Genomic DNA, 11,398 nt, shown 5'->3' with positions numbered 1-11,398 from the left:
GGACATACTTTATCTTAAATATGTGCCTAAGAGCTTTCCTGAGATACAACATATGTGAATGCAGCAGAATGTATGGGTCTTATTGTTACAGATTTGGGGGTTTTTTTTCTGAGCTTTATAAATTAAGAATTTCTTGCCCACCTGTGACTCAGACCAGTAGCTGTAGCCTGCCTAATCGAGGTGCAGCATCTAGGTAGGTGCCTGGGAGCCAGCAGCCCGGGGCAGCAGGTGACCTGCATTGCAGTGCATTTGTTCAGGTGCTCTTGAAATTAAAACTGCAAACCACAACCTCCAGGTTGGACCTTAGATGGTCTGAGTATGGAAAAACAAAACAGAAAACCAGAAATTCCTCCAGTCTCAGTTCTGATAAGGATCCCTTTCTAGTCAGTGAAAAAAATTCAATTATGTGTTTGTGATTAAAGGATTTGAAAACATTTAATGAAAGCTAGAAGATAAATGTCACAACTCATTTTATACAGCTGCTGTAAAGTAATGAGTGTTAAGGTGAGCTCATAACCTTTATGTTATGTTTGCTTGGGGTTATCGTATGAGGAAGGGTAAAGGTAATTTTATCAGTGTCTTTTGTGATAATAAAAGGTACCAACACCACTAAATAGAAAGATAAGTATACACAGAGATGTGTGATCGAAGGTTAACAGAGTTTAGGCATTTGGAAGCAATTAATGAGAACACAGGGGAAGAGATGAGTTATGTGTTTTGGGGGGCCATGTGCTAAAGGTGCAGGTGTGGAGGTGAACGCTGACCATGGAGCCTCCTGGAGTGTCACAGAGGGGTGTGCAGGTGAGCAGCGCACGCTCAGGGCAGGGAGAGTGAACACTAGGGCTGGCAAACAAAAGCTGCTCAGTGCTCTTCTTTCCCATGTGTTATTCAAGCTATTCTTTTTAAAACACCACTAACTGAGTCCCTCCTGTTCCAGAAGACCAGGGTGCAGGCTTGTGTTGGCTGCAGTGTAGGCAGCACTGGAACCTTGAAGAGGTCCCCCCAGCAGACCTCCTGGCAGCGGCAAGCTGTCATTCCCTAGGTAGGGCTAGCTTTTGGGGGGCAGTGGAGGGCGTATTTAAGTGTGTGCCTTTGTGTTTCACCTGTGTCAGCAGCAAAGGCCTCATGACTTCATACCCAAAGGATTTGTTTAAGGTGTTAACAGGGTGCTCTGCTGATTATAGACCTTTCTGTCCCTATCTCCCCTCTCCAATTATCCTGCCTGTTCCTGCGTGCTCCCTCTTGCCCCTGCCTCATTCTCCCTGCCCAAAAGATGGGGTGCTCCTGAGGCTGGACTGTGCAAGGAGGTGCACAGGTGTCAGTTCATGCCTGCAGATCCGCAGCAGCCAGATGACAGAACCTCCTTTCTATGCAGTGTCTGTTTCCAAAGAAAGGCCAAGGGAAAAAAAAACCAGTACAAGAGCTGAATTGTGATCCCATGGTTCCCAGAGCTGGGGCAGCTGATGAAGTTAGGTAGCACAGTAAGGATACAAACAGTGGTAAACTGAACAAGTTGGGGAATAGGTAGGTTTAGTGTAAGTGGTAGAGAAGCCCAGAAGAAGCCTCATGGATAACTGAGAGAGGAAGACAGCAGCCATTTGCTACACAGCTGATGAAAATGCTAGAATAGGTCCCTTGCAACAACTCCACCTATTCAACACACTGCCACTGGGCTTCCTTACCCTTTTAAACAAGGTCTGACTGCTGCTGACAGTTCGAATGCTACTGCTTTTACCAACAGCCATTCACGACAGCCATTCCTTCAGGACAGTTCATGAATCTGCTTGCACCTCCCTAGCTCCCAGGTAAAATGGATCACTATTTTTAAAACACAATTTGTAGGGGAAGAGCGCTAGATAACACACTGAATTTTTTTACTGCTTTAGATCCTTTTAAAAGTGTTAACTAGGTAATTCTAAGAGTTGCCTGAACTTGGTGAGCATGATCATCTTTGTTTTAGCAAAGGGGAACTGAGGTAGAGGAATCTAGAGAACTTGCCCAAAAGTCACACAGGGGAATTTTCTATCAGCTAGAATCAGGCTGCAGAAGTTACTTGGTCTAACCTCCCAGCTCTGAAAAACACTGCCTCTTAAATGTGGTAAGATCACAAATTAAGCTAAGAGTGTCTGACTTAAGTAATGGTTAGGTGCGTTAGATCATGGTTAGATAACGTGTCCACCAGAACAATAAAATGAGTTGCTCTCAGCTTTCATAACCTCATTCGAGTAAGAGCTACAGGTCAGAGCCTCTCTTCATAGGTTGTGGAACTGGTGTGAAGAACAGATCTATGTATTGTTGACTTGCGAGAGAAGGTGGGCAGAATATTTTAGGCTATTTTTCTCTGCTGAGTAACACCTTAGTACATCTCCCCACAGATCGTTGTGCAGCCTTATTACTAGATATCCACAAATTCGTCATTCTTTACTTCTCAAAATCACAGTTCCTATTAAAATGTGTGTGCATAAAGACAATCAAAACAGCACATTGAATAAGCTCAGAACTCTATTTTTGCAGAATAATCTTTTTTTTTTGCCATTTCTCAATTGTTGTCACCCTTTCTTTACATTCAGAAAGCTTGTTATGCCTATACTGATGCCACTTACTGCCAAATAATCAAGCAGTTGGCGTGCCAGTGTAGCACTTGAAGGCACAGGTGCTTCATGACATACCTAAGGCAGCTTGAAGTCTTGGGCTATTCTGTTCTTCAAACAAGGAAAAAAAACCTTACTGCAGAAAGTGCATTGAAAAACAGGAAGAAGGTTTTATTGAATAATTTTTACATTTTTGTGGGAGAAACTAGACTTAAATTTTGGCAATATTTTTGACGTTTCTGGTCAGCTCTATGGAGTGAGAAAAATTGTCCAAAGGCAATTTCCCTGTCATTTGTGGATGTCTCTTCCCTTCACAACTACAAATAGGCCACCTTCTTTAAGACCTGACTGCCCAGCATCCATTATGCAGATAGGGTCACAGCATGCACAGAAAACTAATGGTAGGATAAAATTACTTTTGTTTCCTTTAATGCAATTTAGCAGCTGAAAAGCATCAGTTTCCCCTCTAGAGATTCAGGCATTGGATCACAGATGCCTTCTGGGATCTAAGGCATAGTTTTGATACAGGTTGAAATTGGTTCAGACATTTCGGAGAACTGCTGAGCTGTGAGAAGGTGCTGCAAGACATTCTGCAGAGCAGAGCCATGAGAAGAAAGGTAAGAGATTGCTGGCAAAGGGGAGAGTGTTGACACAGGGATAATTAGCAGTTCAAGGACTCCTGAAGAGAGAAAACAACATGAAAAACATACAAAATCCTACAGAAATAAAACCCAGTAGGCAGAGGATGGCAGCTTAGCAATGTCAATGATCAGCCTGCTCCAAGCAGCAGCAGAAGCCAGCCCTTCCCCTCTTGCCTGAAGGCTGCCCAGCCAGCAGTGACTCCTTGGGAGCCTTATCAGGGGTGGTGAGTGCATTAGCTTGTTAGCTCTACCTATGCATTGTGTACGTTGACCAATAAATTATAAGTTTTGCTCTTTTAAGCTGTGAAATCCTTTTTGCAGAGGCTCAGTATGTAGCAAAAGGCACCCAAATGATCTGACCCAGAAGAGAAAGGTTACAAAACAAGGGAGAACTATTCAGTATGGGCAGCACATCCTCCTCCAGCCGCCTTTGAGAATCACTGCCTTAAGAACCAAAGGATGAGTTAGAAATAGCATAAAAACAACTTCTGAATTTATATTCATCCTTTAATGCAAATTACTGGAAAAGGTGAGTTTGTGTCTCCTTGTAGCCTTGTCATACCCAGCCAGCAAAGGGTGTGAGCTAATTGTTAAATTCAGTTCAACAAGTTCCTCATTAGGGAGAAATTACCTGAGTTTGAAATCTGCTAATTTTCCAATCAGGGTGAGTGTTTGCACTTGTGATTTGGAAATAATTAACACATGGTATAACATCAAAACCTATGTAAAGGCTAATGGTAGAAGGACTAATTTCCTTGGCATGAAAATGGTGTGCTCAGTTTCCCCAGAGCTCTATTACTATCCTTTCAGTATCAGTATCTGCTGTGTAGGGTGTTCTAGTATTTATTTAGATTGATTCTTTGCAGAGTTGTACTTTTTAATGTTGATTTTGAAAACCAGAACCATTATTTTCCAGGGCTATGAGTAATTTTTTTGTTTTGAAAAGTGCTGTATTTATTTCTATTTCTTCCTGTCAGTACAGACTACCCCAGAATTACTTCTATTATCTCTAAAAAGGAGATCATAAACTGTGATTTTAGACTAGGGCTTTAGCCTGAGTTCTGCAAACTTTGCAATGCATGTTTGCAGGAGAGCCAAGTTCTGATCCTGTAGCATTTAGAAAGAAAGGATGTCCAGGTAGGACAATTAATTAGGAAAGCAAATGTGTACATGGGAGAAACAAACGTAGTTGGAAAACACAAACTAATTTTCTACCTTAAAGTTTCAGCTATTGATATGACCCTTATCATCACCACTTCTATGTATTATCAGATAATATTAGCTGCTCTAAACCAGATATTACTTCTGGTAAATGACACTAGAGCATGGCACTAGTACAACTCGGTGCATCAGTGACCTCTCACCAGGAAGTGTGCAAGGGAGAGGAGCAGCTGAGTCAGCTCCACCCAAGGGTGTTATTGGTCCTGCTGGTGTGAGTATACCGCAGCTTGTTGACAAGAAGGGTGTGACTTGGCAGCTACAGACAAGGAGAAGAGCCGGTTCCACGTGAGCAGGCAGCATGCAGCAGAGCACAGGTACATTATCTGGATTAATGTCTAGTCTAGAAGCAGTCCAGTTTTGGCCCTAGGCGCAGTGACACAGTGTGGTACATGAGCTCTGCTTCCCCAGGATTAGCATGTGGGGCTTTTCACTGCCTTTTGTCACTGCATCACCTTTAAGCCCCTAAGACCTCCAAGTAGAGCCTCCCACAAAAAAGCAAGTCAGCAAGGGTAGGGTAGCTTTAAATGGCATCTGATCTACCAAGGCTTCATCAAGCAGCATCCTTTAGGGCCTTGCCAGGCACCCTTTCTGCCTAGGAGGGAAACGTGGCTCCTTCTGCACAGCCCTGTCCTCTCGCATGTCTATGGATATCTATGACAACTGTTTGCACTGAGATAGGAATTGTGTTTCAGGTACAAGTGAGTCAGCACTCAGGAATTCTCTTACTGGATTAATATTTTTGACTTGGGTAACCTGTTTTGAACCCTTCCAGTATCTTAATTGTTTGGAGCTTTCTCTTTTCAGTGCATTTTTGCATGAATGTAAATAGAGCTCGCATTTCTTCTTTCACAGAAGGAGCATTTGTGACTTGCGTCCATGCCTGTCAAGTAGCATTCACATTGCCAGAAATGCTACACACAGGTAGTAGGGATTTATTTGCATTTTCATGCAAGCTGACGATGACTCCCTTTCTTGGTCAGTTTTGCTTTGTATAGCTCATTGCTTATGATTTACTGTTGCTTCTGAAATTGTGGACTTCGATTCTCATGTCCATTTTTCTGTTGCTCTGTTTCTGTTCACCTGCCTACTTTTGTTCATGACATCAGCTGCTGCTGCTTTTGTGCTTCAGGAGACATTGTTCACATCCAAATTGGTGGCTTTGATTACAGGCAATATTTCCTATGTTAAATCCCCAGAGCTGTAAGAGCATCTTCTTTCTTTTCTCTTGTATGGAGCATCCCCCCTCACTGCTCATACGTAATGTGAAAAAGAGAGCATGAGAAAGTGAGTCTGAGGGGCTAATACATTAAAATTCATGTTTTTGATTGGAGATGATTGCTTATTTTTCTGAAGCTATTTATTTTCCCTACGTACCTTATCTTTTACTTCCAAAAAGGATCAAATTTCAAGCTTTGGTCAAGTAACCCTTATTTCACAAGAAATACATTGGACATTTCACTCTGGTTCTTACTGAGTAGCTATTGTGTTACAAAAGACACAGCTGGCAACTTGGGGATAATTTTTTCTGCGGTGCCAGCTGCCTCAGGAGTTGCTGAAGAACCCACACTGCACAAGCAAGGAAGATCAGAGTTAGGTCATCTGACAGACTGAATACTGCCTGTTGTCTGCCTGTGAATAACGTTTAGGAGATAAAGCTCAACCAACTGTTTCTTTCTTCCTCTCTTATCCTTTTGGTTATGTGCTGCTTTCTACTGGGCAACCTCTTCTTTCATGTTCCCTCCTTCCTTTGAAATTCTCTTCTTGGAGTCCTAAAGATCGCAGCCTCCCATCCACAGACTGCCTGGGGAGAACAGCCCCTACCACCGAAATGGGAGATGCCTGACGAAGTCACCTGGTGAGATGCTACCTTGCTGATGACCCAGGGCAGCTCTGAGCCCTCAGGTAAGTGGCTGTGAGGTTATGATGGTCTTTGCTGTCAATATAATTTTGCGTCAGAAAATCAGCCAGCTTCTGGAAGTTAATAGTAGCCTCTTAAAAATAGTCATGAGTTAAATGTTAGTTGGTCTCTTACCAGCAAATTGTGGATATCAAATGTAAATTACTTTGCTACACAGCGGTACTAAAAAAAATAATTTGAAAATTATTAACTCTTGGTGGTTCTCCCAGTGCACGTGTGTTTCACACACACAAATCCCTCCTATAATTTCTCTATCTTTAACCACTTGCACAGATTTAACTGAGTGACATGCAAAACTGGTATCAAAGTCATATGAAGTAACATATGTACCCCAAGTTGAGTGTGCCAAATGAAGGTTTTTGCGAGTTATTTATGTCCAATCCAACATAGAAACTATTTCATTATATTTTTTACACCAATATTTCCAAATCGCCATCGGGGCTATCAAGCCACTCTCTATTTTTAATATAAATTGACCTGTTAAGCATCAGCCCAGCAGACAGCATCCCTTCTAAGGGAACAGGCAGGCATGTGCTTTGTTCAGACCCTCCAACTCCTGAACAGTCAACACAGCTCATCTCGTTACAAGGCAACAACCAGCAGTAGCCAGGTGGCATAAGAATCGTAGAATCGTTTAGGTTGGAAAAGGCCTTTAAGATCATCGAGGTCATCTGTTAACCTAACACTGCCAAGTCCACACTAAACCGCGTCCTTGAGTGACACATCTAGTTGCCTTTTAAATACCTCCAGGGATGGTGACTCCACCACTTCCCTGGGCAGCCTGTTCCAATCCTTGACAATCCTTTCAGTGAAGAAATTTTTCCTCATACCCAATCTAAACCTTCCCTGGTGCAACTTGAGGCCATTTCCTCTCATCCTATCACTTGTTATTTGGGAGAAGAGACTGACACCCACCTCGCTTCTACCTCCTTTCAGGGAGTTGTAGAGAGCGATGAGGTCTCCCCTCAGCCTCCTTTCCTTCAGGCTAAACAACCCCAGTTCCCTCAGCCGCTCCTCACATGACTTGTGCTCTAGACCCTTCACCAGCTTTGTTGCCCATCTTTGGACTCGCTCCAGCACCTCATTGTCTTTCTTATAGTGAGCGGGGCCCAAAACTGAACACAGTATTTGAGGTGCAGCCTCACCAGGGCCAAGTACAGGGGGACAATCGCTTCCTTAGTCCTGCTGGCCACACGATTTCTGATGCAAGCCAGGATGCCATTGGCCACATTCTTGGCCACCTGGGCACACTGCCGGCTCATACTCAGCTGGTTGTCAACCAACACCTCCAAGTCTTGTTCCGCTGGGCAGCTTTCCAGCCACTCTTCCCCAAGCCTGTAGTGTTGCATGGGGTTATTGTGACCCAAGTGCAGGACCCGACACTTGGCCTTGTTGAACCTCATACAACTGGCCTCAAGTTAGCCTTGCTTCTGCTGTATGGTGCTCTCAGCTACAGCTTCTTCAGTAAAAGTGTGTTCACGATTCCCTCGCAAAGCATGAATTAAAATTTTTCTTGTAATGATTGTAATGGAATTTTGAATTGCTTTTGTAATGTTAAAGAAGAGAAAATGCTAGTATGGTACCTACACCCCCATCATCGTTTATAGCTTGTCTCTCCCTCAAAGAAAAGAATGCTGATAAATGGAGAGAGATTAAAAGGATTTAATCTGGATTTATTATTCTTAATTTTCTAGACTTAAACCCACCCTTTGAATGGCTCCTTTTGAGGAAGTGATCTGAATCTTTTATTAGTTTAATAGGATTTGGCTAATATTACTGACCTTATCCCATCCCCAAGCTGGATTTCCAACGATAGTCTAAACAGATTTCCCTGACACTAAGGCAAATCCTCTCTGTAAACAGTTGTAGCTGTCTGAGACAAGACTTAGTGGTGCTTTCCCTCCACGTGAGTAAACAATCTCTGTTGAAACGCTCTCCTAAGGAGATGTGAGGCAAGTGTGACTAAGTGCCAGCTGCCTGTTTGGTTTTTCTTTAAAATTGCATGATTAATTACTTCCAAATATTCTTCTGCCTACGTTCTTCTGCCACCCAAAGCTAAATGAAGAACACCTGTAATTCTGTCACGCTAAAAAATTTGAAGTGAGAGATGATTAGTAAAATTTGACCCACCATCTTCCCCCAGTCTGAATTCCTGTATTCCTGGGAAGCTGCAGGCTGACTGCCTGGTAATGTGCAACAACTGTCCCCATCCCTGAGCCACTTGCAGGTTTTTCTCTCTTTTCTAGCTATTGATAATAGTTGAAAATGGCAAGCATTGCAATGTGGTGTTCCCCTTACCTCTTGCATCTCTTTCTTTTTGTCTTATATTGCAGGTAGAAGAACACCCGGGTTTTTATTCTACACTGTCCTGTCTTTCAAATATTTTTTATCAGAGAACTGATATCCATTTTGCTTTTCTAGGACACATCAAAGGACATATTATGACAGATGTGAATTTTTTAAATTGTGAAAATAATCATCAGAAAAGTAAAATACTTCTCACAGAAAAAAAAATGTTAAGCATCTCCCATGACGATCTCCATGAGCAAAATGCCTCATTTTTTTTCCCTGATGCGTAACATCTGCATTGTGCGTGTCCCCAGGAAAAGCCTATTTGCTCTACTCTTTGGTGGTTTTATACGTCAGCAAGAGCTAAATCAAGTTAACTTGATTAACAGCTAACGTGTTTAGCTTTTCAACTTGCATATGCCAAAGTGGCTAACAGGGCAAGGGAAGGGAAGCTACCACAGAAGTGCTGGGGATAGAGGGCCAGTCACCAAGGATAACAGCTGTAATTCCCCAGCAGCCTCAGACTCAAGAGGTTCTGGCACACTGTCACTGGGATAGCAAAAGGGGCTGGAGTCTGTATTTGTAACATGAAGGGACGTACAGTTTATCCTCATTTATTTTTATTCAGTCTCTCCAGGGGCTTTAGTACTATACCTTGAGAAAGAACTTCATTCCGGTCATGAAGTCAAAATCACTGTATTTGAGATAATTCCCCACTCTGGTTAGAAAGGAAGAAAAAAAAGGAATATGATAAAATAATTGTGTGTCACCTCCCACCCCACCCCCTCCCCCTCCCGTTTCTACATTTCTTCACAGATGAGGAATTGAATCTAGTGCCTACAGGGTAAGGCAGTTCTTTCACAGATTACAGAGCGACTATCCCTGTTGAATGCTTAGTCACTCCACCTAAGAGTAAGTAGCCTCTAAAGGCTGAACCCACTCCCTCTTACCTTCTCCAATAACCAGATTACCAGCAACTGCACTTTGAAGCATTCAGCATAACATCTGGGACATACAGATGTTCTGAAAAACAGAAACGCGAGGAATTCCTGTATGTAGGCGCTGCAAGTCGTGATTTATCGAGGCAGCCTTCAGTCAAGCATACGCCAGTCACTAGATGGCACACTTAAACAACTCACAGCGCTTTCTTACCTTGCTTTACAGGTGCTGGGGTGCAGCGGAGAGCTTTTCCCATGGGAGGCAAGGGATGCTTTGATGCACAGTCTCGTTCTGTGTATATTGAATTTTTATAGCAGTTTCCTGCCTTCATGGGTAAGCTTACAATTTATTATTAGCACGCAAAGCTCAATGTTTTGGCCGTCAGCTATAGTTAAATTAGTTTTGCTGTCTTTAATTTTGGAGGACGGCCCGTTTCAGCTGCTTTGAGGAATGTCTGCAAAAAGCGATACGAACCTGGCTTGTCACTCCAGCAGCGGTCACACAGCTGCAACGTTAGAGGGATCTGTGATTTATTTGGGGAGGAAGCAACGCATGGTGCAGCCCCTCCTGGATACTGTTTTGAAGGAGCAATATTTACAGAATATTTGTATTCCTTCCATCCTTTTACTTACACTGCCCAAAACATTTAGTAGGAGTTACTGTTGTTATCACTGCTACCAATAGCATAAGCAGTAAGAATCAAAACTGGTTTATCTTCTAACCATCCCTGTAGAGGAATAACGTAAATCAAACCAGGGATGGGTGGCGGTTTCAGTTGTTCTTGCTCGGATCCTACTGTATTCATCCTGCCAGGTGGGCGCTACTTCTCCTTTACTGCACAGTACACCTCTGTGTTGCAAAAATCACAAATTCAGTGAAGTTACTCCTATCGCACCTTTTGCTCCAACTTTCAGCCTTGCCAACACAAGACTGTTTACGGGATGTGAAGCTATATACACATATAGCTCTTGAACCCTGCCTTCCGAGTGGAGGCACTGGTGCGGGGACCTTGGGCTGGTTCTCCAGCTTGTGTTGAAGTCCACCCCCTGCCTGGCACAAAGCAAACAACTCCCCAGGGATGCATTTTTACAGCTTGCCGGACTGGATGTGTCCGCTGTAAGGTTTTCAATTGGATTAGCATTTGTGAAGCAAATCTTCTAATTGTGCTTCTAATGATGCCTTGGGCTGTCCAGGGGGCTGATCTCTAAGCACTTGGCTTGGATGCCTTTGGGGAGGGGGGGAAGCTCAAGAGGGAGATGTGCCCCAGGAGTGCACCTAGTGCTCCTCAGCTGCCAGCAGGTTTTCAGCCCACAGGATCAGCCTAGAACTAGGTCAAAATGTGAATAATGGAGATATCGGGTCCTCAAAACAAACCATTGCACTGTACAGACATACCCCTATGGTGCCACGTTGCCTGCCAAGTGTACATGGAGTTACTGTTACTGATGCTTAATGTGAAATTTCCCCCAGTCTTCATTTGGGAGCAGTTCTGGAATTTGTCCATCAGTGGTCTCTATACTGTATGTTATTTCCTTCAAATTAAAGCTTTTAGAGAATTTTGCCACCAATTATTGAGACTGTGCCTACTGTGTGATATTTTTCTTTCCTCCTTTCTCCTTGCCCCTGTATGAAGTACCAGTCATGACTGCCCCAGGGATTTGTTCTTTGCAGTGTTGATGGACATCGTACCAGACACAGGAAAAACTCTATTTCACAGAGAGAAGTAACATAACCTGCTGCCCTGCTCCATAGTCTGTGGTGCTTAGGGGTTGGAGCATTTTAAAGGCATGCTGAAAAAA

This window comes from Strix aluco, chromosome 2 (genome assembly GCF_031877795.1).
Source record: "Strix aluco isolate bStrAlu1 chromosome 2, bStrAlu1.hap1, whole genome shotgun sequence".
Taxonomy (NCBI): Eukaryota; Metazoa; Chordata; class Aves; order Strigiformes; family Strigidae; genus Strix; species Strix aluco.
The sequence above is the reverse complement of the archived record's forward strand: the minus strand, read 5'-3'. Positions refer to the sequence as shown.